This window comes from Canis lupus, chromosome 5 (genome assembly GCF_048164855.1).
Source record: "Canis lupus baileyi chromosome 5, mCanLup2.hap1, whole genome shotgun sequence".
Lineage (NCBI taxonomy): Eukaryota > Metazoa > Chordata > Mammalia > Carnivora > Canidae > Canis > Canis lupus.
Genome location: NC_132842.1, coordinates 48,948,483 through 48,953,129, shown reverse-complemented (window position 1 = coordinate 48,953,129; position 4,647 = coordinate 48,948,483). Strand labels below are relative to the sequence as shown.

Genomic DNA, 4,647 nt, shown 5'->3' with positions numbered 1-4,647 from the left:
CACACATAGCCTTTCTACTTCTATAAAATTATCTTAGTTATTTGGGGTTATTTATTCCATATCATCTATAGGATCAGTTTACTAACCACCACCAAATACTCTACTTGTCTTTTAATCAAAATTACATTGAAGCTATGGATTAATTTGGAGAGGATTGACATCTCGATCTTTCAATGAAGTTTCATAATCATCCCTACAAAGATCTTACATATCTTGTTGGGTTTGTTCCGATGGCTTTTGTTGCATTTTAAGTTAATACGTATTTGAATTTCCATTTTGTAACTGTTTGTTTCAGATGTATCAGAATGCTATTGATTTGGGTATATTGATCTTGCTGAGCTCTTACTGTTTAATAGTTTACACGGACGGTAGATATGATGAGGTCTCCCTGAGCATTCAGAAAAACAAAACAAAACAAACCCCTACACTTCCCAGGTACCTTGCAGGTAGGGGACTTAAGACCAGCTGAGGACAATGAGATGGGAGTGGCAGTCCTATATTGGTCTTCTCAAATGGGTCACTTCCAGGCTGAGGCAGTGAAAAGCTCCTGCATGATTCTGTCTCTCTCTCCTCTTCTGCTGAAACAGGTGTGGACGCCTTGCACTGAAGTGGCAAAGTCTGGGTTGATGAATCACACTACACAGAGGAGAGTCACTCAGAATTTCAACAAGACTGTATGAGAAGGAAATAAATTGCTGCTATGTTCAGCCACTGTTGTTTCAGGATTAATTGTTACCGCAGCATAACTGGCCTCCGTTCGACTAATACAGTCTGTCTATAGATTGCCTTGGATTTTTTTATACAGGCCGCTATAGCAGCTGTGAATAATGAGTTTTTGTTTCTTCCTTTCTAATTCTTAGGTAATTAAATTTTCATGAATACCAACCTTAACAATTAATGAAGTTGACACAATGTTGCATTTTGTAGATCTTTAATTAAACATTTATTAATTTTGATTTGCAGTTTTCCTTTATATTCTTTCAGTTCTCAGACATTTGCTGGGCCCTTGAAAAGCTGATAGGCCCCAGGCCTTCTGATAAGAGGGCCTAAGGGTTAACAAGGCTGCGGGGAGACTGGTTGTCACTTTGGGAACTTAACCAGCCGAGGAGCCTGCTGGTCCAGAATGAACTAACGTAGCAGGAGCGCACAGAGCCCTGGCTTAGGGGAGTCAGCTGGGCTTAGACCGAGACACGAACAATAGCTCCGTGGGTATCCTAGCAAATCAAAACTGTAAAGTCTCTTTTTTCCAGTTGATCTTTTCTTTTAGGAGGAGAATCAGAGTTAGTCTTCCCTTACTTCTAGAATTTGGCGACAGCTCTGAATATCTCATTATTACCATTTTAACACTGTAGGTATGCTGTAGTTCAAAAAGGTCCAAAATAATAAAACCTGACCTTATCAAAGAATATATGAATTGGAGGATGGTAATTTGCTTTACAAAGGGTTCCCTGCTCCACAAAATGAATTCAACTTTGGTGTCCCTAAAATAGCCAGTTCCCTTGGTGCATGTTAAATATAATTCAATTTACAAAAATTCGATTTGCATATAACCTTTTCAGTAGCACATCCATTGTGCAAAGCAATGTACACTTGTAATTGGCTGCAAATTGCCAGGAGACCACCCTTGCACATATTGTTCCTGGATGTGCAATTTTTTCTCAATCTCCATGGGATAGAGGAGTAGAGTGGCTAAAGTTTCAGTTGTTTATCTGATCCCACTGACCACACTGAGAAAGAACATTTGTCAATGATTTGGGGGGGCACCACAAGCTATTTACTGACTAACATTATATACTTAGAATCAGGAAATGAGGAAAGGTTAGGAGAGCTGGCTGGGTTCATGACAACTGTCTCGCTGTGCTGTAGGAGTTCTCTTTATCTCAGTGGCTTGACAGACAGTGGGACAAAGTGAAATGAAACAAGGGCCAGTTGACGATCAGGGCTTGCATAGCATTTTTTTTTCTCCCTGAGGTGGTGAACCTGCAGGAGCATCTTCCAAGGGAAACAGAAGAATAGGGACCTGAGCCGTGTGGTCAAGGAGAGTTCCAGCTGAGCCAGCCGGCTGCAGCGGCCTAAGCCCCGAGGTCCCCTGTGCGGTGTGTCCTTGCCACAGGAGGCTAGCCAAGGTACTCAGCAAGGCGAGCACTGCATTTTCTAATGCGTTATGTAAAAAGCAAAAGTGGCATCTTTTTATGGCAAATTGAATTAAAGTAGATTATTACTGGTGATGCCAAGTCGCATCTAAAACCCTTTTCGACCTGAATAGTAAAAGCCCTGCCTGGCACATCATACTCTCTTTCCAGAAATGATACTTCCCTCACACATTCCCACTGCCCCCCTTCCCCCCAGCTGATCCCCGCGCCCTGCTCTTCTGATTAGGAAGCTCCCTCTGAGATTTCATCCAGCGGGGAGCTAACGGCTCTCCTTCCCTAGGCTAGCCTGCCGGGTATGTCAGACAGGTGGCAAGAGTCAGATTCCTCTCTCCTCAGGGACTGGCCTCCTCCACCAGGTTCAGGCAGGATGCACTGAAGGGAGCTCAACCGGGCCTATGCAGACCGAGTTGGTGGCTGTTTCGTTTCCTTCTTCTCTTTTGCAGGAGGAAACAACTCCTTGTCCTCCAGATGGGCAGCGCAGGCTCTCACCCAGCAAGTTCAACTCCCAGAGGGCAAGGCCTGGCTCCTTCTGGGTCCAGGTCCGGGTCGCAGGCAGGTGTTCAACGTTGCCTGCAGTGAACTCCGGGATGCCGAGCAATTAACCACCCGAAAACAGGAATTTCTCCTTAAACCAAATACAGATACTGCGCTATTTCTTAGAAGACCCAACCTGGGTAGCTCGTTAAGTACTTTAGCTCAGCCCCTCTCCAACAGAGAAGCTATTAGTTAACCAGAACTGACTGCAGCTGCAGCAGGAGGCAGGCCGCCACCCCCGCACGACTGAGGGGCGCTGCTGGGCCCACTCACCGCCGGCCCAGGACGTGCCCCCCCGAGTCAGGCAGCTTACGCCTGCCTTGTGGCCTCGACACTGGCCCCGGGAAGGAGGCGGGTGTGCTTCCATCCAGGTGGCCTGAATTCAGGGAAAGAGGACACCCAGGCTGCAGAGTGCCCTGGGCTCAGGGACCTTGTGGGCCACTCAGGAACCCATGCAGGCCTGGACAGGTGCGTGGCCTGTGCCCCCTGAGCCAGGCACTGCCAGGTCTGATTCAGTCAAGGGGCTGCAGGGGGAGCGCCTCCTGAGGCTCCCTGCCTGCAGTGCCATACCTGCTGGACCGGTCACCAGTCCACATTGATCCCAGAGGCTGAGAAGAGGAGGGGAAGGTAACTCACGACGGGGCCCACAGTTTGGTGGCCTGCACGAGGTCTGCGCATGTGGCGGCTGTCCAGGCGACCTGAACCCCTCAAAGTTTCCCTGGATCTTTGCTAAGTATGTCAAAGCCAAGTAACTTCCGCTGTGAGGGCTGGGGTGGGAAACGAGGTGGAGGAGAGAAGTATTTTCTAGGCTGTGGTTCTGTGTCCAATGGAGCCTACCAGAGCTGAGGAAAGGCCTGCCCTCAGCGGGGCCACTGTGCCACAGGGCAGCAGTGACCAGGTGAGCAGCCCTCCTCAAAAGCTGCGGAGTCTGGTCCCTGGGCGGCCTCTTTGTTCCATTAGAAATGTAGAAACTAGAGTCTTCTGGGTTAAGTCTGGGGTATTTTGTTTGAATAAAGCAGCCTGTTGTCTCCTATCCGTCCTGACATGTTGGCTGTAACAGATTGCAGAGGGCTCCTCCGGCCTGCTTCGCCCTGGCTGGAGCTGGCGTGGAACTGTCTCCTTTGTGTAAGGAGGGCATGGCTTCAGATGCTGCTTTCCTTCCTCTCTCTGTCTTCTCCAGGGAACTGCGAGGAGGGTGTCACGGCTGCTCAGATTCAGTGATCACACACAGCAAGAAGGGGCATCTTCCAGGGCCCAGCCCTCAGCCAAGCTTGGGGACACCAGCGTTCATCTCATTTCCCTGGAGAAAGTCAGGGTGTCGGTCTTGATCATTGAAACTAAGATTCAAAAGAGGCCTATAGAAGGCTCCAGAGCATCTCCTCATCTTGTTCAGCATCCCCCCCAACCTCTTAGCTTCTCAGCACTGATTTTACTATTCTAGGTTTAATATGCTTTCAGGACCCAGAGAGAGCCCAGAGAGAGCAGAAATGGGGTGAGCTACCGACTGAGGAGCAGGAGGCTGGCCTCCGCAAGAGCAGTGTTGATTCAGGCAAGGCACAAAACCTCCCTGGTGAGGGAGATACAGGTGTGAAAGCATTTTGTAAACTGTAATACACTGCATAGATGGAGAATGTGATTACTCTCATTAGGAGGGCACTGGGAGGGGGGGTGGGCAGCCTGGGTGGCTCAGCGGTTTAGCGCTGCCTTCAGCCCAGGGTGTGATCCTGGAGACCCGGAATCGAGTCCCATGTCAGGCTCCCTGCATGCAGCCTGCTTCTCCCTCGGCCTGTGTCTCTGCCTCTGTGTGTGTGTCTCATGAATAAATAAAATCTTAAAAAAGTGGTCATTGGGGTGTACGTGATGGGGGCCTGGTTTTATCCTACCATCTACGGTAGACACATCAAACTAGCAGCCTTTGGAGTCCTGGGTATGTTGTGTTGACATAGCATTCATAAACATT

At 48.8% G+C, this 4,647-nt stretch overlaps 1 long non-coding RNA gene across 1 annotated transcript; it reads left to right on the top strand.

The window, feature by feature from the left end:
• Positions 1–1,975: 1,975 nt before the first annotated feature.
• LOC140632973 (uncharacterized) lies at positions 1,976–4,310 on the top strand. Its single transcript, XR_012030610.1, has 3 exons — positions 1,976–2,126; positions 2,597–3,420; positions 3,868–4,310. It is a non-coding gene; the product is annotated as an uncharacterized lncRNA (long non-coding RNA).
• The last annotated feature ends 337 nt before the right edge of the window (positions 4,311–4,647 follow it).